At 41.8% G+C, this 22816-nt stretch overlaps 1 protein-coding gene across 3 annotated transcripts in view; it reads left to right on the forward strand.

The window, feature by feature from the left end:
• Positions 1–1226: 1226 nt before the first annotated feature.
• DOP1B (DOP1 leucine zipper like protein B) overlaps positions 1227–22816 on the forward strand; it is an 870802-nt gene continuing 849212 nt past the window's right edge. The window contains exon 1 of one of the 3 annotated variants that reach the window (XM_086935393.1): positions 1227–1368. The gene's annotated coding sequence lies outside the window, so the exon portion shown is untranslated. Of the gene's footprint in view, positions 1369–16117; positions 16201–22816 lie in introns of those variants that run through there. The other 2 variants (XM_086935394.1, XM_086935395.1) reach the window with 2 other exon arrangements.

The raw sequence follows: 22816 nt of genomic DNA on the forward strand, positions 1-22816 counted from the left end.
GACCTGAAACTCCATCTCCTAAACAAATACTTTCATGACCAACGTCAACTAACCTAGTCTTCGTTATCCAAGTTGTCTCCTCTCTATCTGGACATTCATGGATAGTGGGTGACCGGACTATGTCACTCTGGCCTTTTCTTTTATTGCTCTCTCCTCCTCCGCTGCACTACATATTTATTGCCCATGTTGTATTTTTTTTGTTTCTGTGGATTTGCTTCCTTACTGCCGGCCTACTATGTAATGTAATGTCCTTCCGCTGTTTACTGTGTGTATGTAAAGCGTTCTGATACTTACGGGTTAAGCTAGCGCTATATAAAACTTCCAAAATAAAATAAAATAAAAATTACTGTTCCTATTGTGAAGCGCTCTGACACCTTCGGGTAGATTCTGCTATATAAAAAAGCCTAAAATAAAAATAAATAAATAAAGGAGAGGTCCCAACCTTTGGGGGGGGGGGGGGCAGGGGGGGGGGGGCTAACCCTTCAAGAGTGCCCCATAAAAAATAGAGTTAGCTAAAGGAGAGGTAAAAGTGCGCACGAGTGTGGCAGCATGGTGGGCGAGGGCTGCAGTTAAACAACTTTGGCCAAGGGTCTGCCAGTAGTGGAATTACGACTTTAAAGGGGGGATGGAATTGCCCAGGGGGTTTTGAGATACGAAGAATGCCTAAGCAATACAAGAATCTGCAATGCAATAGTTCTCGCATTTACGCAAGTTTGAGCTATTGGCATTGTAAATGACACTGCCTTTTATTTATGTTTTGTTTTTTAACATAAGTAAAAGGCAATGTCAATTACAATGCCACTAGCTTAAACTTTCGCAAATGCGAGACCGATTGCATTGGGTTTTTTTGCTTTAATAATCGGGAGTCTCCCGCCTGAGTAAAGGCAAGTAATAAGCTCCTGGAGCTTACAGGTCGCTGACAGACCCTGACTTTTCCGCCCTCTCGGCACCAGACGACTAGAGTCCTCCCCTTCTGGCACCGGTCCACGTAGCTGCTTACAACAGTGCCGGATCTCGAGCGGCTGGTCCATCGATTGCATCAACACATGTGTGAGGCATTCCGGTGCAGGCTGGGAAGGATGTTTACTCTTCCGGAGCAGTAGGGCGGTCTCTGATTCTGGCTCTTAGTGGTCGGGGTGGGCGGGACATTTTGTTTTGGGCGGGTATTGTTGTTTCGCCGACCGCTTGATTCACCTCTAGGACCGCCTCAAACACATTCCTAGACCGCCCCCGGCTTGTCAATCAGGGTAAACACCAGCTTTCCAATTACCTCCCCTTGCCTTCGCATATCTGCGTTAGTGAGAGTAAGTCGGTGACAGGAACCGCAGAGGCAATCGGATGTTGGAGGATATCTTCGGAATACAGTAGGTAAGGCGCTCTGTAGGGAACTTGGGGAGAGTTTTCATTGATATTTAGTCTGCTGAATGTTTTACTGTGTGCCTTACGTTTGTTGCGAATGATTTGGCATGTTGTGACATCAGTTCTCCTGTGAAGCATCTTCAGCGATTGGCTACATGTAGTGACTATATATTTTTGCACATACCACCTTATAGCAGTACTGGTTTAGGGTGACCACTACACTCCGTATAGTCACAGACCCAGTGTTTCTAGATCACTTACAAATTAATGCTGTCATTAATGGAAGCCAAGACTATAACACAGAGATTGAAGACAATGTTGTATCTCTGCGTGCTCTGACAATCTGAAACGATGTACACAGATCTTAGATTATTTTTAAAGACTGTGTACCGTAATATACAGTGATCTGCAGGTCATGAGTTTGAATTGCGGCAAGGCCAACTCAGTTCTCCGTATTGGAGAGTCTGAAGCGGAGTACAAATACATTTGGTAATAGTAACACCTGTTATTTATTTACGGTTTTGCAAGTGACAGCAGTGTGCTGTGAAGTACTATATAAAATCAAGTATTCTACTCAATAACTCTTTGCTGTTATAAATACCCTATGTACAAATGAAGAATCGATTGAAAACCCTTATGTTATGCAGTAAGATTCTAAATGGAATTTCATACCCAAAGCAGGTCTGTACAGTATGCAGTGATTTAGCCGTAAAAATCAATCTTCTACTCGGGGTTTACCTAGTGAAATTACTTGCTAGTGCAATGCCTTACCATACACATTGTTTTGTCATACCCTTTAAATAAGCATCTAGTTGAAAATGTTACCCCGTTTAGAACAATACCTTGTGCAAGGTTTTACGTTGCAAAACATTATTTCACGCACAGTTGTCTCACAGTTTCAAGAAAATTTCCTTTTCATTGATTTACGCTAACTAAGAACCTACTTCAAAGATATGAAAGGGTTTCCTGCTGATAACCGTCCAATTCTAGGCTGCTACCCTCTCAAACAAGCGAAACAACAATTACCCACCAGTTCCGATGTTGTGTTATTGGCACTACTGTGTTGAACATTCTGCAAATTATATTGGCTCTATCAGCAGACCAACAATTTATGTTTACTTATTTTTTGTTACGCGCACTTCTAGCAGATTCTCATTGCACTGCCACGGTGCAATTAAGATCAACAACACAACATGATGATAGAGTCTGGTTATTGGGAATATTACCAAGTCTTGAGCGAAATCCTGTAGCTCAGTAGGTTTGACAGAGAGAGTTTATTTCAGGGCTTGATAGTTGCTGTAGAAAATGGTCTGTCACCCATACAAATAGTCCTAGCGACTGGCACCTGAAGCATTCCCACAGTATTCATCCATCTAAAAATAAACGAGGATGGGGAGATAGATGTTGACACAATACTTAATTTTGTCAAGCATTGAGACATTTTCAGACATCCATCATTTTACATTAAATTAAGTTGTAAAGGAGGAGGATTTTCTTGTGCCTCGGTCACCTTCCCGTGGATTGCAAGGCTTAACATGAACTAAATGTAATTTACATACTAGTAGAATAAACCTTCCAGGACATGCACAAAACTAGCCAAAAGCTGATAGATGTTGAAAAGCAGGAGGATAATATTGAGCCTCGAGGATCCTCACATTTAAGAACATAAGCAGTGGAGGCAAAGGTGGGTAAAGCTACTGTTGGTCAGTCTTGCTTATTTGAGACAATGTAGTGCTACATAACAAGGCAGTTCTTCTCCACAAACTCAGCTGTTGCACCAGCTCTCTCTTTTCTAGTGGTTAAGGCATTGCCAGGCCATGTGGACGTGAGGCAGAGTTATTCAAACCCTTTGAATTTAAGTATGGGTAGTTAAGTGGGGAAGGACATGTATTGGTACCACCTTCAATTGGGATGATTCTTCCTTGTTTCATGGAAACAGTATAATATTACTGTTGGGGTTTTAATCAGTGTCGCTGCCACTTTTTCAAAAGGCCTGCTGGGCAGGCTTATTGGCAGAGTCTTCGAAATCTATGATGTTATCCACCTCCTTTGAGGATAATATATAAATTCCACCAAATTGGTAGGGTGGGGTGATAGAGCGGGATGGGCGAACATTTGTCAAGTTTTCCAACTGGCTCTAGAGTCTAAGGTTACCTTTTCTAGTCCAGACTCTAAATCGGGTTGTTCTAACGTATTGCCGCTATTGTGTGCTGATATGCTTGGTTAAGTTACTAACAGTGCCTTATTCGTTAGGCTAGGCTTTGGGCCAGCAGTTAAATTGTAAAAGAATAAGTGCCAGGGCCCAAAGTTTCTCTAAGAAGCCCACCGCAGGTGCTTACGAATGTCGTGGTTGCAGAACTCGAAGACCGTTTAGTCGTAATTTGTCCTCATGCTTTTTTTCATTCACCACCGTGCACTTCCTTCCCCTCCATCTCAAGTTTGCAAGTTAATTTTCATGCCTGCTTTCTGTCCTTGTCACTTTTTTTCCGTCATCCTCATTCTTCCCTCCTTTTGTGCCTTTCTCCCCTTTGTTAACACCTGAGTCTGATGATGGAAAAGAAGTCCCGGTGTCCAAAAATGAGTACCGGTGCGCCCCACAAGCCATTGCCGATTCAAAATAAGCACTTCTGTTGGTGTATGGTTTTGATGTTCAAGGGTATTGAATACATTATTAGTTGATGATAGTAAAAATACAGTACATTATGCACTTAAAGCATATTAAGTATGACTTTCTGTAGCATGTTTTATAGCTATCTTAACGTTTTAACGAACAGTCAACATCAATTTTGTTTTATTCAGAAGCATAGAAACATCATTTTAGTAATGCTAGAGAAAAATAATGTTTAAAACATATGTTCACTTAGCAGAAACGAAGCCGACATATAGTCACTAAGTAAGAAGGTGTTCTTCATTTGTTAAACTCATTATGTTAGTGTTCTAGTGCTTGTCTTCAATTTCGGGTTTAATGCCGCCTTCACACTACAGTGCCATTGGAAGCACCTCTAAAAGCAACTGTTTCTGTTAAAAACAACTCTGTCCAACAGTGTAATGTATTTCAGGTATGTTATGTATGTATCTTGCAAGGGGATGCTTTGAGATTCATGACTTGAGACATTAAACAAGAGATGAAACCTATTTGTGGTTCATTTACAGTCTGAAAGAACTGTGCGTTGCAATAACTGTTTTTCGGAAAGCCTGTCTCTTATGTGAATATGGTTTTATACGAGTAGTGGAACAAAGTAAATACATTTTTTTTTTAAATATCTTTTATTGCAGATTTTATATAAGATTACAGTACAAAACAGCATTTCTTCACAGGATAAGTGTGTATTGTCCCGTTTCCTTCCCTTGTACATGTTAAAGAAAATTAGATGATAGAAAAAACGGGAATCATTGATGCACAAATACATAGACTCAATAACAGTTCGCTAGGATAACAGTGTCTTCCATATAATGTCCGCAAACCAAACGTTCGGCTTTAGGGAACTTTTCCCAGAGAATAGTAAATCCAGGAATAAGTAAGGTCTATTGGAAACCAAAGAGGATTACATCTAACAAACCGATGAAGGTATGTACCAGTTGGTAGGCGCCACCACATTAGGGAGGAACTGCATGCAATAAAGGGACTGGTCGGACAGAGTGTTGCAGTATGTCTGGTTATGTGTGCCACTCGTCAATGTCCCCATTTCTAAGGTGCGTCACCCCTTCCATTCCCAGAGGGAGCGCACCCATCTCTTGGGATTACAATGTCAGCGTGTTCAAGTCTGTGCCCGCAAATGCTGGGGTAGCCCCAGAAGGATTAGCACGTCATACAATATTCAATACCTTATGTGTGGTGAATCGAATGTGAAACGTTAACTTGTGAAATAGGAACTGAGAACACAAGGAAAAGAGACAAATCAAATAATAAATAAAATAGACTAGGGTGAGCACGTGTGGTATTCTGTCCTCGATGCGAGTCGTTGGGAGTGAGGTGCACTGATGCTGGGGGGGAGCCGGGGAGGAGGAAAGCTCTGCAAGGTTCCGGTCTCAGTAAGGGCAGAGGAGGGAAGTGTGCGGACTGGGGGAAGAAAGGGAGGAGGGGGGTAGAGGGATGGGGAAAGTGGGGGGGGGGCGCATAGGGGGGTCAGAGGGAGTAGCCATGGTCTCTGCTCTGGCGTTACAAAGGTCTGACCCCATCAGGTCGCCGCAGGTGTACTTTCCAGGTATGGTGCAACAGCGCACTTCCTCTCGCTAAGGTGTAGGCGTAGGAACACTATTCGGGTCAGTCTCCAAAGAAGGCGCCAGCGTCAAGGCAGTAAGCAAAGGGGGAATTTGTCTAAGTAATACCCCCTTGTAAGCACGCCTGTGAAAAGCGGTCAGAATGTCATCCCAGGCCTGGGCTATGGGGTACGCCCGGAGCCCCACCGTTTCTTCCCTGTGTAAAGCTACACTCTCCGCACTCGCCCAATTATCAAAGGAGTGACGCCAGTGTATTGCTTGAGGGGGCTCGCTGATCTTCCAGCGCTTAGTAATAAGCCTTTTCGCTGTAATTAAACCAAGATCCCAAAATCTGTCTGGAACCTTCGTCTGTTTCGTTCGTTTGTAGAGGCCCAACAGACATGTCTCCCATGTGTGTTGTAACCCACCCCCGTCCCTGCCGCCAGGGAGGTCAATACCGCTTTCTAATAGTCTTGTAAGTGAGAGCAAGACGAGAGCATATGTAGTAAATTGGCATCCCCCAGGCCGCACCTAGGGCATGCCGCTGTGGTCAGTCCGAAATATCGGTTTATCTTGTCTGGGGATAAGTACGCGCGGTGTATAATATAGTACTGTATGAATTTGAAACGGGAATTGCGTGGGATGTGAAGTGCTCCTGCCAAAACCGCCGCCCACTCCCTGTCACACCACTCCAGTCCCCTATCCTCCGTCCACTTGTCTCGTAGGCGTTAGGGGGAAAACTGTGTATGCATGTGCAAGGCTTGTGCCAGCCAGTGTACCACGTGAGACCCGTTCCCCATAACATGTAAATACTGAATCAGTAGATGGGTCGGCAATTCCACTGTGAGGTAGCCCCAGCCCCGTGTTGGTGTGTGTATGAGTGTTGCATGCATCAGGAACTGTCCCACCGGCAGCCCCGCATCCGTAGCTAGCGCCTCGAATGGAATTAAGGCACTCTCGGCAAACAGCTCCCCTAGTGTATCCAGCTCAGCCCGTGTCCAGCTGCTCAATGCCGCTTCTGCAAGCACTCCGTCCTCCCAGGGAAACCCAGGGAGTCCCTAGTAATGGTAGGTTCGGAGCATACGGTTTTGTGGAGCTTGTAAGCTTCAAACTTCTAATATAACACTTCCGCGCCACTGCTAGGTGTAGTTGCTCTGGGCAGCGGGTTTTAGCCAATGGGTGAAATAGGGCGTGTACTTGAGCTGTTGTCATGATCGTGATGTCCGTGGCTGTGTCCCCCAGATTTTTCCCACTTAACCAGTAGGTCACCCACTGCAGCTGCGCGGCTAAATAATAAAGCTCCTGGCTGGGGACTGCCAGTCCCCCAGCCTCTGTAGAGTGTCTTCAGCGCTACCCTGGGCCTTCCCGCGTTCCATATCAATTTTCTGACCAACGTCTCCAATTCGTGGAATATTTGGGTAGGGACGTAAACAGGAAGATTAGCCTAGAAATACAGCAGTTTGGGCAACATTATCATTTTTGTTAGAGTAATTCGGCTCGGGACATTGAGCGGTAGTGAGCTCCAGAAGGTTACCTGCGCCCTAAGGGAGGAGATTGCCTTTACTAGATTGCCTTCTAAGACGTCAGTGGGGTTTCGGTACATGTATATCCCTAGATAGCGGAAAGTTGTCGTATACCATACAAGACGTTCCTCTAGGACCGTAATAGCGCACTACGGCGTGGCAGCGTCAAAGGAGTACACCCCAGACTTTGCCCAATTTACCTTGAGTCCCGACATCTCTCCAAATGTACGGAAAATGCGCGTGAGCGTCGGGGGGGGAAAGCAAGTCACATCTCTGATGTAAAGTAATAAGTCATCAGCATATAGTGACACCACATGAGTTCTGTCAGCTAAAGGAATACCCCAGTCGGCTCCGGAGGCTCGAAGCTGGGCCACCAAAGGCTCCATCACGAGAGCAAAGATTAGAGGGGGGAGGGGGCACCCCTGCCTGGTTCCCCTGCGTACCCTAATAGGGTTCGAGAGCAGCCCACCTGTGCGAACTCGGACCGTGGGACTCTGGTACAGGAGTTCCACCATCTGGAGGAAGTTGTCGCCCAAATCGTAATTTCTCAATACCGATATCACGTAGGGCCACTCCACAGAGTCGCACGCCTTCTCGAGGTCGAGTATCAGGCATCCCGAGCGAGGCCATCGAGGTGTGGCTAGACTCTGCACCTTGAACAGCCGTCTAATGTTATACGACGTGCTGCGAGTCGGCACAAAACCGTTTTGGTCAGCGTGAACCAAGGTGGGCATCAAGGGCGCCAATCGCTGGGCCCGCGCGGATGCCAAGATCTTGTAATCAGTGTTAAGGAGAGCCAATGGCCTATACGAGCCCATATTGGTCTCGTCTCTGCCTGGCTTCAGGAGTGATACCAAGGTCACCTCGTTTAGGGAAGGAGGGAGAGCAGAGTCAGTAATTGCCGCCCCAAATATACGCAGTAGTTCAGGTATTAATATAATAGCGTAGGCTTTATAGAACTCCGCAGGTAGCCCGTCCGGCCCTGGGGATTTACCGTTGGAAAGGGAAAAGATGACCGTTTGGAGTTCCTCCGACGTAAGCGGCGCTCCAAGCTCATCATGCTGCGTGTCGTTTATCTCTTGCAGAGGGAGGTCCGATAAATATGCAGTTATGTCAGCCATGGGGACCCGTAGGCGAGAACGGTAGAGGCCCTCGTAATGTGTTGCAAAGGCTTCAATAATTGCCCTTTGTGTATCTACAGTGGCTCTCTAATAAAAGAGAGAGGGACCCCAAAACCAAAGGGATAGGGTTCCACAGTTGACGCAAGTCAAAAAGTAATTCCCTTTGGGCGAATTAATATTAGTATATAAGCACTCACAAACAAACAGTGAACTGAACAGTACCCCACATGTAACAAGGAAGCAATGAAAATAGGTGATAATTTCAATACACGTGAAAACACACTGGAAAAATATAGTATTAAAACAATTTATTCGCATACATTACATTAATTAAAAACTGAAAATTGGGAAACACATACAGGACGAAACAATAATCAATAAAATCAACATTCCAATAAAAAGGAGTTTACAGGAAAAAGGACTAAACTCAAACACAAAACAGTAATTTTGAATTTTCCTTAAATTATAATCCTGAATTAACTCCTTGGGCATCGACGCGTTTCGGCGGTATAGTTAATTTGGAGCCGCCTTCATCAGGACAATGTGTATATATAGTTTCCCAATACTTCTCATGCAAGCAAAATAATCTAGCAGTGTATCATAAGGGGTGTTCTGCCTCCTTATCGTTTGGTAGCGGTTAGTGAGCTTAGTGAAGTTCAGGGTTCAGGGTTCCAGTAGAATACCCACGACACGAGGCAATTCCCTCTGTGTTCACCCTCTTGACTTGATACCTCGAACGTCCCGCGTGGATGTCTGCTCGTATTACCGGCTCACTAACCGCTCCATCACCTGGTGGAAGTCGATAGTGTCTACAGAATTACCGCGTGTTTAGACGCAGCGATTTTAATTTTCTTGCCCCAGTCATTATGCTGGATGCGTCAACGTTACTGAAATCTATATAAATGCTGTCGCCACTATTTTTAATCAGAAGTCTGAGTAGATAAAGAAGATAATTCGCTGGACGAATATCTCTACCAAACGATAAGGAGGCAGAACACCCCTTATGATACACTGCTAGATTCTTTTGCTTGCATGAGAAGTATTGGGAAACTATATATACACATTGTCCTGATGAAGGCGGCTCCAAATTAACTATACCGCCGAAACGCGTCGATGCCCAAGGAGTTAATTCAGGATTATAATTTAAGGAAAATTCAAAATTACTGTTTTGTGTTTGAGTTTAGTCCTTTTTCCTGTAAACTCCTTTTTATTGGAATGTTGATTTTATTGATTATTGTTTCGTCCTGTATGTGTTTCCCAATTTTCAGTTTTTAATTAATGTAATGTATGCAAATAAATTGTTTTAATACTATATTTTTCCAGTGTGTTTTCACGTGTATTGAAATGATCACCTATTTTCATTGCTTCCTTGTTACATGTGGGGTACTGTTCAGTTCACTGTATGTTTGTGAGTGCTTATATACTAATATTAATTCGCCCAAAGGGAATTACTTTTTGACTTGTATCTACAGTGGCACCTTGAACAGTGCAGAGTGGAACAAAGTAAATCATGACGAACACTGAGTCATTCCTTCCACCGTTTTTGAATTATATTTATTTATTTAAGACAGTTGATGCCTGCTGCATACAAAGGTCCTTCTCCAGTCCGTCATATTGAATGTTTACATCCTCTAGGCAACATTGTCACTTTTTTATAAATGCGCATAAAAGTTTTAAGATAAGAACTAGATCCACAATTGGATGACACATTTACCTGTTGCGAAGGATAGGATGTGGTTGCATTATGAATGAGTTTTCCCGTTGAGGCTGAAAATCATATGGAGATTGGAATCTTTAGACTCTGTTTCCGTATGGTTATAGTTGATGTATTTTGGTAAGTTTGAAGGGCAAAGGATAAATTGTAATTTTACCACTTGGTTCCCTTTTAACAGTCCACATGCTGGATTGTGCTGGGTATTCAAAGAAAACAAGGGAAACCCTACTCACATAGGAACCAGGGCCAACAATTATATCAAAGAACAATGGTTCCAGTGGTATAGTAAAAATAATATGAATTAAATATATAGCTTAATAGCGATAGATATTAGCACCAAGGGTTGACAAGGATGGCGGAAAGGAATGCATGACCAATTATGTATATTTCTATCATGTTTTTACTTCATTATATAAACTCTGTTTAAATATGTCATACAGTTCGGTGCCTACAAATACATAAACAATTCATAAACAAGTGCACAGTGTCCCAAGTGTATCAGTGAAACCAAAATAACAATACACATAACATAGGCTACATAGGGGCGCAGTGGTTTTTTATTGGATACATAAAAAAAGGAAAAAGACCAAGGAGAAAATAATTGATTATTAAAGTGATTCTACACTGTCGGAGACACTTTTTTTAAAGGTTCAATTCCTTGTTGCGTCGACGGCCTTGGTGCTAATATCTATCGCTATTAAGCTATATATTTAATTCATATTATTTTTACTATACCACTGGAACCATTGTTCTTTGATATAAGGATTGTGCTGGGTAAACACAAGGAGATGATGGACGGAGCGCTGAAACTTTTCAGACACTCACCTCCAGTTACAGATCTGGGTTGAATCCATCATCATTCTTTAGCTCTCTACGCCACCTCAGTTCAGAACCAACTGTATACAAATCAGTCTTGACCCGGTGCCTCTTGGGAACAGTCCTGCCGGAACTGCCAAACCAAGTCTTCCCTGAACCAGAATTGTGCTGGGTGTTCCATCTCCAACCCCCATGCTGTGGCCTGTCTAGGGGTTTCCTTGTTTCTTTTCCCACATATAGGTGTTGCTGCTTGTGGTTAATTGGATGGATTTTCATTTATTTCATTTGTTTTTGCTACACAAGGACACATTAGGTGGGTGAATAACCTGCAGGGTACTGCTTCTATGGAGTATGTTTTGCAGGGAATGATTTCGGGTAATCTTCACTCTAGGAGCATAGGGATGTCTTATAAAAATTACACTAACTTGGTTAATTGTGCTTGGGTTCATTGTATATTGATCCTGGCCTGATTGGCAAGTGGAGCGTTCACAGATAGTGAAATCAAGGCTTGGAATTAAGAAAGAAGAATCCAGAATCTCAGCGGTGATAAAGATGGTTGGGACCAATAAAGCAATCGCCAATTTTATGTGGTAAGGGAAAAAATCTAGAATATCGCTGGTAAAACCCAAACAGACAAAAAAGGGAGGAGGTATGCGTTTCCCCAACTTTAGACATTACAAAACTGCCTTATTGTGCAAACCAGGAGCAGCATGGTTGATGTCCAACATATACAAACTACTTCTATCCAAACCTTGTAAGAACCTTAGAGTCAACAAAAAGAGATGGCAAGCATAACCCAACTTCACATCTATTTAGTTTAACTGGAAACGTATACACATGACTCCCTTTAGGAACAAATTCTCTCATACTCTCTCAAACGAAGTACATGATCATAAATAGAACCTACTGGACTCCAGCTAAACTACACAGATTTAACCTCATTCAATCGTCCTTATGCTGGTACTGTGAATGCTACACAGGAGACCTCCACATATGTTATTTTATTGTCCGATCCTACAACCATTCTGGGTTAAGATGTATGAATACATAACATACACTCTACAAATCATACCAAACAGAGAATTGTCCTATATCTTGCTAGGATTCTTAGACCCACAAATATGGTATGACAATGAACAAGACTTACTTAACTTAATGCTCATTTTAGCATGCAAAATAATCTAGGGCAATTGGAAGAACTTCAAACAAGTCAACTTTAAAATGTGGCAGGATTTGCTAATATTCCTGAGAGGTGCTGATAACACTGTCCTGCCAATCTCCACAAATCATTCAAACAACAGAAAAATGTGAAATGCCATGGACTTTTCCTCCTTCATTTATAAGCCTCCGTGATGCTCTTCAAGGACATATACCACCCAATACAACATACTCACCTTGAATAGTTAACACCGATATCTCTCTCAAGTCATCCATGAAACCATTTGGTGAGCCACTTGTGTTATTTTACATTAAATAACTATTTTTGTTATTGTTGTATAGCAGACCATTCATTAAGCAGAGGGTACTGGGACACTCCCATCCCAAAGGCAAACTACTGTGTTGAAATTCATGCTATCCGAAATAGCACTGTCTTTATTGTATCAGGAATGCTTAACATACATTTTGATATCATAATACTACAAAACTACTAAGGCTGTCGACAATACCTGTCTGCATCTCTTACAAACTACTTTAGTTACATTCTGTTTGGCTTTTGTATTCCTTATGTTCACTGTCTCTTGCTTTTTGTATCACTTTTCTTCTTTTTTTTTCTCTAAAACTTTTTTAAAAACGATTTGAAATTAAGAAATGTACGGAGTTCCAAGAGTTTTCACAAGAGACATTGTTCCTTCTCATATTTGAGACAACAGATGGGCAGTTTGGTGTTTCTACAGGAGACACATCTGAATACAGTGGAGCACCTCAACTGGCTAAGAAATGCAGTTTTCAATTTTTTCATCCTCCTATTTGGTATAACTGAAGTGGGTAGTTCAAAAGGGACGATGGCCCCTTGCTATTAAGGGTTCAAAATTTCAACACAGACTGTAATGGAAGATGTTGGTTGGAATAGGAGCTACTAGATGGCCACTGAATGTGCTTTATGAATGTGTATATCCCCAATGGTTATGGAACTGGCTTTCTTCCAGGGCATGCCAGAAGTGGTTATCCCATACTTGGATGTCATAGAAATCTAGACAGGGCACTTTAATTGTTCGAAGAATGGGTATACAGGCTGATGCTTCTCAAGACAACATATAAAAATGCCATAGGGAGAGTTGCTCTGATTGGTGCATTGCACAAGGTAGTATGCTCCAGCCTTCTCATTCGCTAAGAACCTCATAAATCACACGGTAGGATAGATTTAAACATTTACTATGGGAAATACGCTGAGGCTACATACCAGGAGAGAAAACTATCTGACCAGTTCCAAATCACGATAGGTTTGTCAACATAGGCTAGGAAAAGATATGAAGTACCCATATGAAGTCTTCAAACAGAGGCTTTGGGGGAACCAAGATTTTCGGACGTATGTCTGCACTAATATAGAATGCTTTTGCACCCTTGGTCAATAGAAGGGTTCTTTGTGTTCTAATGAATGGGATGCCATGAAATTATTTTCGGAGCCTCTATAAATAAGGTATACTTTGTCAGGTACGAGTTAGAAAGAACATGTCTCTAATCAAAGATAATGCAGTTTGCAGAGGAAGGAGATGTACAGGCAAAAAAACTGGAAGAGTTACTGGGGCAGAAGGACTAAGGGCTGTGTGTGACTCCCTGGATAAATTCACTTACATGTGCTATTGGCAGAGGGTACACTAAGCGGAGCCTAAGGCTGGCAGGGTGAGCCGAGCACCTGTTTCTAAGGCAGAAATATCCATAGGCGACCAAAATGTTTGTCTTATATACCCAGGGGCAGGATGCATATACTCAGATAACCATCAATGAGACAGTCCGTAACTATTGAAAAAACTGTATGCTCATCCGTAGTATCTGGGCATTCACTGGGAGCAAGCCCTTCTCCATGCCATGAGACTTCCCAAACTACCATCAGAAAAAGAGACTCCTTAATTTTAATGGGCAGACAAAATCATTAAGACTACCTGCGCAACAATGTTTTTTACAGTTATCAGTATTCTAGGTTTATTCAAATAATAGTATCCTTAAAATAAAGCAAAAGTCAAGTAATTAAAGGGAAGTTAGCATAATCCAAAGACCATAATAATACAATGTGCTTCTAGGAAATCAAGTAAGCGCTGCACATCTGGCAATCCATTAAATAATAGAAAATACACCTGTAATGCAGAATTGATCACATGCATCTAGCCCTCTCTAAGCACCCACAAGCGGTACATGAATGGAACAGAATGAAAAAGAACCTGACTCTTTCCCAAAATGCAAAAGTTTTTATAATTTTCTGAATAAAAAAAGAACACACTTTTCATAGCATATCATTACGTAAAAGCAGCACTAAAATGCTACTTAACTTGAAAACAACTCCTACTTGTACGTTATTTTCATTGGCTAACTGTGCACATAATTTGTTGCACAGAAGAAATCATACTTTTTATTAATACAAAACCCGAGAAAAAACAATGAACTGCATTTGCACATACATAACATTGACATGTCAGCGGAGGCTCAGCTGAGTGAACTTGCAGTGTTGTAACATTAGAACAGGGGTCTTCAACAAGTAGCTCGGAAGCTTCTGGTAGCTCACCAGTACCTTCATAGTAGCCTTCTGAGGTGAAGTCAAATTCAGTATCAAATTCAGAGAGTAGGTGCCTATTAAAGAAGGCAGCACTGATCATCTCAAGACCCTTAGAATGACAGTCTGTATCCAGTCTCAATATAATTAAGCCACAAGTAGATTGATCATGTTGTAGTCCCTCGTTTAGCAGTCACAACATGTGTGTGAACAGTGTACCATCACAAAAGTATGGCAGCAGTAGCCTGAGCCGTAATCAGTGCAGACCCACCAAAGTGCGGGACTGCAGGAGTCAGAGTGAAAACGTATCAGTTGGATGCATGATCAGCTGAGGAGAACAGGGTATGATCCAGACCAGAGAAAATTAAGACATTCATCAACATTTATGTGTGTGTCCATAATAAACACTATTGCATCCTGAAACTATGCCTGGTGCCAAGAACCGCCAAATATATATGCTATCCCCCATCATAAGAGTGTTATCTCTGGCATAATTGTGTCCATTCTTGGCATAACAGTGCCAATGGCATACTAATGGTAATTCTTGAATATTTTTGATTTTTTTTGGTCTAGTTGTGGTATACAGGCAGCCATCATAGACATACTAAGAGCGCAACTTGCCTATATGTACCTCTTCTTGGCATATTAATGGTCATAACTGATATATGGTCTGATTCTTGAGCCTTATGGTTTCCAGCTTGGCACAATTGTGGCCTTAGTATAATGGTGGGCATTACTGGCATAATACAGGCATCCGTGGTGCTATGGTGAGCATTCTTGGCATATGACTGTAATACCTGGGAATTCAAAGTAGTCTGTCCACATGAGTCATTTATACATGGGAATACATGATGGGAAAAAAAAGAAAATGACAAGCTGATGTTTTGGGACTGAGCAGTTCTTAAAAACTGAAAACGGACATTTTAAAGGCAGTAATAAAAAATTGATTTTCTTCTGGACAAGTGGAAAGTGGTATTAGATAGAAAAGTTAGCATTTTCAGAAACTGGTGAATGATAATTTTAGCTGAGCTGGGGAGATATACTGCTGTGCTTGTGTCCTTTGTGCCACAGGGCATGTCAAGATTTGAATGTTACTTCATAAGTCAAGGGGAGGCATTTAATATTGATGAACGTTTTCCCAGTATTTCGGCTGGTAATGGCACTTGGTATATTTGAGTGGTAACTACTGAAAATCTTGCTTTGGTTGGTCATAGTGTGCATCCTTTCTCAGAGAAGATACTGAAACATTATCTTCTCACATGCAAATTGAGGCCATGGTTTTCAGCGGAAATTTAATGATTTTTTGAAAGCAAAACAAAACCTGATCGTTCTCTGCGCGTTTCTACAAAATAAGCATGCACCCTTTAGTTTTGCCGCCTAGTGTGGCCTAGTAATGCTAACTAAAGTAAACCTGAATTAATCACTATTATATCAATGCAAAAGTTGACTCTCACTTTACCAGCGGGTACAATAACATATTCTTACTATAACTATTTATAAAGTGTTTTAAAGCAACATATATTTTAACAGTAATATTATAAAGATAGTCCTTCATTTTGCCTGATTGAAAGAAAAAAAAATAGATTGAATGTTTCCATATTTTTTAAGTAAGCTTTATAGTATCAGCTGGCAGTCCTGTGAACTTTGTTAGTGTTCAACTGATTGTTGTCTTTTGTAGCTTTGGAGCAGTATTTTAAACCGTGATATGTGGAAGTTTCTTTAAAACAACCCCACCCAGGACTGTTCCATCTTTCTTTGAAGGTTTGTTTCTCAAATTCACTGCTGTAACTGCTATGAATTTTGGAGTCATTTTTTACTCCAACCTTTCTTTTTCTCCTGAGTAAAAAGAGTCACAGCCATCTGTTTCGCCACCCATAAGTCTTTAAGAAGAATGATTCACCCTGTCCCAAAGGACAAGTGTTAGTGACATCCAAAATGAGACTATGCATATAGTCTTTATTTGGGTTTGTCTGCTTACTTGCTGCGTCACCTGGAAATCGTACAAAATGAGGCGGCTAGATTGTCTCGAAAATTCCCATCTCTCAATCTATAACACCCCATCTGTGACACCTTCACTGGCTGCCTGTGGCGAAGTAAGCCCAATTTAAGGTGCTCACCATAGCCTTTAGGACCTTGCAGCTTAGGGTTTTAGCCTACTCCCAATCCTGTTCCCTAAGATCCAGTAGCCAAAGGCTACGTCAAATTCCTCGGGTGCGCAAAGCAAGGAGAGGAGAAAGATTATTCACCTTCCCTACTGCTGGCCCTTCCTCCCAGCCTTAGGCTTACTCCCTTTGAAGCAAGTTTTTGAAAAAACCTGAAAATCTTTCTCTTCAACTCTGCAAACGAACTTTTTTCTCATCTGACCTAGGCCGCTAGCGCCGGGACCCCTCTTCAGAGGCAGTTGTGCGCTTTAGAAATTGTTTTTTATTGTATTGTTTTGTACATGTTCTTAAACAATACACCTGACATTACTGATCTTTTCAATCTTTCTCTAGATTTGGCCTCATTTCCAGATAAGTGGAAGTCTGCTCAAGTAACTCCTATACTAAAAAAGTCTAATGCCAACCCTGATATCCTCTCCAATTATTGCCCCATCTCTCTATTTCCCCTGTTAGGAAAGTTTCTCGAATCACACATAAACAAACAACTGGCCGCATATCTGGAAGAACACAAGTTCCTAGACCCCTGAGAATCGGGGTTTAGAGCAATGCACAGCATGGTAACTGCTCTAGTTGCAGTAACAGATCCATTAGACTCTCCTTGGATGCAGGTATTCCGGTAATGCTGGATCTGTTGCAACGTTCAACATGGCCTCACATTCCATTCTAATCCGCAGACTGCACGATGCAGGTATACAGGGCAGAGCACCACACTGGCTCAGGAATATTCTTAGCAATCGTACCCAAACCATCACTTTACACTTCTTTAGTTCCCCCTCTATGCGGGTTAACAGAGGAGTCCCACAGGGTTCTTCCCTGAACCCAACGTTATTCAATGTCTACATGGCCCGCTCGTGTAGATTGTCAGATCCTGGATTTGAGATTGTGTCTTAGGCTAATGACACCTAACTAGTTATTTTATGGGCAAGCCCCTGATATGGCTAAAACAAGGTTTTCGGATTGTATTAGGAAAATCAGTGATGGGATGGCTAACAACTGTCTCCAATTAAATGGTGAAAAAACGGAGATAATGCTGTTTGGCAAGTCTCAGGAGCCTTGGTCAGCAGACTGGTGGTCTGTCTCATTAGGCCCTCCCCTCGCCCTAAGCAGGTAGTAAAAAATCTTGGTATCAAGCTACATTGGTCACTTTCAATGAATGACCAAATCAGCACCATATGTGGCACCTGTTTTTCCTCTCTGCGGCTACTTAGGAAAGCTTTCATGTGGCTCCCTATGTCATCAAGAAAAACCCTAGTCTAGGCACTGATCACTAGCCGCCTGAACTATGGGAATACACTGCTAGTATCAGCAAACGAGTCATTTTGAAAGCCCTACAGGAAATGGGGTATTTTAAAACAGTGCTGCTCAGCACACAAAGCATTAACCACACGGCTTCCCACACACTTCCATAACAAATTCAGTTTATACCAGCCGATGCGTTTGCTCAGATCCTCGAAACCAAGCTCTTCAAAAAATGTGTCGCATTTGCACCTTTAGATTCGGTGGCAGCTCCTACTCTCACCCTTTCCCCGATCCTCTGACGCCTGCACTGGCTGCCGATCAAACAACGCATTCAATTTAAAACTCTCTGCTTAACCCATAAAATCCTGTACTGCGCTGGCCCCCAAACCTTGCAGGGACTCTGCTCCCTCTATGTCCCCACGCGTGACCTCCGCTCGGCGGACCTCTCTCTTGCCCGCACAATCAAGATCCGGAGGAGTAGAGCCGGTGGCCGCTCCTTCAGGTATCTGGCCCCGAAGCTCTGGAACTCGATCCCCCTAAGGGTACGGGCCACCACCAACCACATGCTTTTTCGAAAACAAATCAAAACCTGGTTGTTCTCTTCCATTTAACATACACTCACTGGCTGCGCTGTTCTGCCTTCTGGCATGTCTGCAAGCGCTGGGACGCCCCGTTGCTAGGGTAGCCATGCGCTATATGAACTGGATTAACATAACATAACATAACATAACATTCTCCTGGAAGAAGTTTCCTTTGCAAATTCAAATGTGCCAAGATCTCTCTACATTAAAAAAAAACTGCTAAAAACATGGTTATTCTATATTCTAATATTATGTTATATTAATTTTGTAGAGCGCACAGCTACTCAAAGTATCTTCGCGCTAACTCCAGAAAGAAATCCAAGCTTCAATCAAAAGAAAAAACCTCAAAAAAGCAGTGTTTTTAGTTTCTTCTTAAAGGACACAGGGTCCTGCACCCTCCGAAGATCCAGTGGTAGCATATTCCATGCCAATCCAGCTTTGCGGGTAAAAGAGCTCCCACCCATCCTATGGCGGTTAAAGCGGGGGTTCTGTATTAAAAGCTGGTCAGATGATTGCAATTGTCTAGGGCCTAGATGTAGGTAATTTTATTTTACCACTTCTTAAATACCGTATTTTACCGATTCGGTATTTAAGAAGTGGTAAAATAGAGGGGGGGGGGTGTAGGTATTACAGAATCGGTAAATACCGAATCGTTAAGATTCAGTATTTACCGATTCTGTAAATACCGATTCGGTAATGCCATTGATTCCTATGGGCATTGAAGCCCATAGGAATCAATGGGCATTACCGAATCGGTATTTACCGATTCGGTAAATACCGATTCCAGCAAGGGTGCAGGGGGTGTCACTTTGACACCCTCTAGCACCCCAAATACAGGCATGTGTGCCATGTGGCACACAGACATGCCCTAAGGGTATGTCTGTCTGTCACATGGCATTGGTGTGCATGCACACCTGGATTCGGTATTTCACCACCCAATTGGATTGGGTGGTAAAATACCGAATCTGAAAGGCCTTTGGGACTCAGAAGAGTCCCACCTACATCTAGAAGTTACAGAATCGGTAAAAATACCGATTCGGTATTTTACCGAATCGGTAAATTTACCGATTCAGTAAAATTGGCCCCCTACATCCAAAAAACCCATTTACCGTCGGTAACGGCTGAAATCGGCCGTTACCGGCTGGTAAATGGCCACCTACATCTGGCCCTAGATTGTTTATAGAAGATGAAACGTTTCTGCAGGTAGATCGGGCCAAGTCCATATAGGGCCCGATGGACAATGGACAGCATTTTAAATTTGAGACAGGACTCAACTGGGAGCCAATGCAGGTGACGTAGATGGGTCAGAACACTCTGTCTTGGAGAGAGTCCCAGAAGTAGTCTAGCTGCCGCATTTTGAACTACCTGCAGTTTCTTCATCAAATATCCCGGACTGCCCACCAGGAGGGCATTTGCGTAGTCTAAACGGGCCTCCTGCACTTGCCATTTCTGTTTGCTAGCACCGTGATACACCTCTGGGCGTGAGACTTTTAGCGCATCTCAAATGTCTTTATCATAGCATAACCTATTGGCACAGGGGATTAAAGGCAACAAAGTGGCAACTTTGCTAAAGAAAAATATGGTAGCGTTATTCCTGCAGGGAACGACGTCCTCATAAAGCACTCAGAAAATAATGTTCCTTAAAGTTCAATTCTTTTCAATAAAGTTTTATTCAAAAGTTTCGTTTTGTTGATAAATCATACTTTCTTCAACATTGTAATCGTTTTAACAAATCAAATAATCGAACGCCCAATGCATTTCGGGCAATGTGCCCTTCTTCAGGGGCATAGTATTCTGTTGAGGACAAAAACACAACTGTAATGCAATTGTCGAAGTAACAATTTCAAACAGACATTTTTAAATCAGGTTTCTCATTTGAAGTGCCTTATTTCCCTTCTTAGTGCAATATATACAATCCAAAACTCAATTTTTGTGGACCCATGAAAAAGAATCATTTAAGTCTGTAAATTGATAGTAAAGAGTATGTTTTGATAAGTGAGAACCAGTCTTGTGGCAAAGTTCACTGTCCGTCCATTGTTGTGAATTATAAAGTTAATAAAAAAAAAAGCAAACGTTATATGGATAGTAATACCTGAATTGTCGCATCAATTGAATCTTTATAGTGGTGTTTTTGAAAATCGACCTGTAAGTGACCTGTAAAGTATACATGATCACCGATTAGAATTGCAAATAGTGATTATAAAACAGAGTCGTGAATTACAATTTCAAAGGTTTACATACCGGTATCAATGACCAGCTTGTGGGATATTTACGGAGTTAGTCGGTCGTTTTTCTAAAATGCAAAAATGAAACCCGAAGTTGAGTAACGGTATCATTAACAGCTTAGAAATACGCAATTAGCGTGTAGCTGGTTCTTAAAAATCTTACCGAGAAGGTGATGAGTTTCAACGATGCAGGTATCGAGGTCCGAATAGGATGCAGACTGTATCAGAAAACGCGGTGAGGACGACTCATGGAACTGCCGTCTTTAACCCGTAAGTTCCATTCAAACAAGCAAACGCTTGTGAGTATGGGCATAGACAACGGTCAACTTCATGGGAAAGTTATACCATTCTAAGATGGCGGAACTCCGGAACGGAGTGTAACACAAGTAACGGGCCACAAATATATTCGCAAAGTGTAATAATTATGAATTCGGGTCAATTTGATTCTGGTAGAATTGTACCAAAAAGGTGTAAGTGCAATTATCTACCCTCAAAGGCAATAGTCAATACCTTAAAAAAAGTGAAAAATGAACGTAACAATTATTTAGGAAACACAATCTTGAGGTGATCTGTACATCATGATTAACATATCTTACATTGCTTAGATAAAACAGTTTAGATCCATACGATCATTAAGACCTTTTGGTTGACAAGTATTCAAATACGATATCCAAAACACTTCTCTCCGCAAGAGGTGTTGGGAATTGTCTCGGCCTAGTAGTATGGGAACAGTTTCCAAGATCAAGAAGCGAAGTTGACTGGGAGTGTGGTTATTGTTGTTAAAGTGGCTTGCCAATGGTGATTTAAGATTCTTTGTTCGAATACTGCTTTTGTGTTCGATAATGCGTGTCTTAATTTTACGCTCAGTTTTTCCGACATATGCCAGTCCGCAAGGACATTTGATGAGATATATGACATTGCGACTGTGGCATGTAGCTGTTACACGTAAAGGGATGGTGGTGCCTTTACTCGGATGTTTTATTTCTTTTCCCTTAATTATGGCATTGCAGTTTCCACAGTTTAAACAGGGGATGGTCCCCTTAAACATTTCTTGTCTTGCAGGTGTCTTTTTGTTCAAAATTTCTTTTATGTTTCTTGATCTTTGGTAGGCAAATCTCGGCGAATGTTGAAAGATGTTATTAAAATCATTTTCCATAGATAGTAAAGGCCAATTTCTCAATATTGCTCGTTTGATTTTAGCACTTTCGTTTGAGTATTTTGAGACAAATACCATTCTGTCTTGAGTAATTGGTTTGGATTTTGATTGTAATAGAACCCGTCGGTCTGTTTTGTTCATTTTTGATGTTGCTTCCTCTAGAATATCTCGAGGGTCTCCTCGCTCACTGAACTTTTCCATACAAGTTTTAACACTCAATTTTAGAGATTCATCAGTGGAAGAAATCCGTTTTATTCTTAGTAATTGAGAATACGGCAAATGTCTTTTGAGGGATGGTTGATGAAAACTGTTGAAATGCAACAGGTTGTTGCGGTCTGTGGTTTTTGTGAAAACACTGGTATCCAATTTTCCATTGTGTTTTGTAACTTCAACATCCAAAAATGATATTTGTTTGTTTTGTATGTTGTGTGTGAATTTTATTCGATCATTTACCAGATTTAGAAGTTCTATTGCTTGCAATAGTTCAGGTAGTGTGCCTTTCCAAAGGATAAATATATCATCGATATATCTCCTATAAAGTATAAGGTTCTTTGTCCAGCACTCCTTATTCAAAATGTTATCCAGTTCGAACCGGTACATAAACAAATTTGCATATGCTGGAGCGGCACAATTGCCCATGGATGTACCAGAGCTTTGGATAAAATATTGATCTTGCCACGTAAAATAGCTGTGATACAGTATGAAGTTCAATAGTTCCATAATGAATACTTTCAATCCTTCTTCCATGTTTGATGTCATTAAAAATGACGCGGTGGCATCCAATCCCAAATTGTGGGGGATTGACGTATATAGAGCTTGTACATCGATTGTACACAAAAGCATATCATTAGTGAACTCCGATTTGTGGTTTTCCAAGATGGTGAGAAAGTGCGTGGTATCCTTTATGTAAGTTGTCATAGATTGCACTAGTGGTTGTAAGTGTTTATCAATATACCGTCCAATCAGTTCATGAATGGAGTTTATTGTTGAGACAATGGGTCTGCATGGTGGGTG

The sequence above is a fragment of the Lissotriton vulgaris genome, chromosome 8 (genome assembly GCF_964263255.1).
Source record: "Lissotriton vulgaris chromosome 8, aLisVul1.2, whole genome shotgun sequence".
Taxonomy (NCBI): domain Eukaryota; kingdom Metazoa; phylum Chordata; class Amphibia; order Caudata; family Salamandridae; genus Lissotriton; species Lissotriton vulgaris.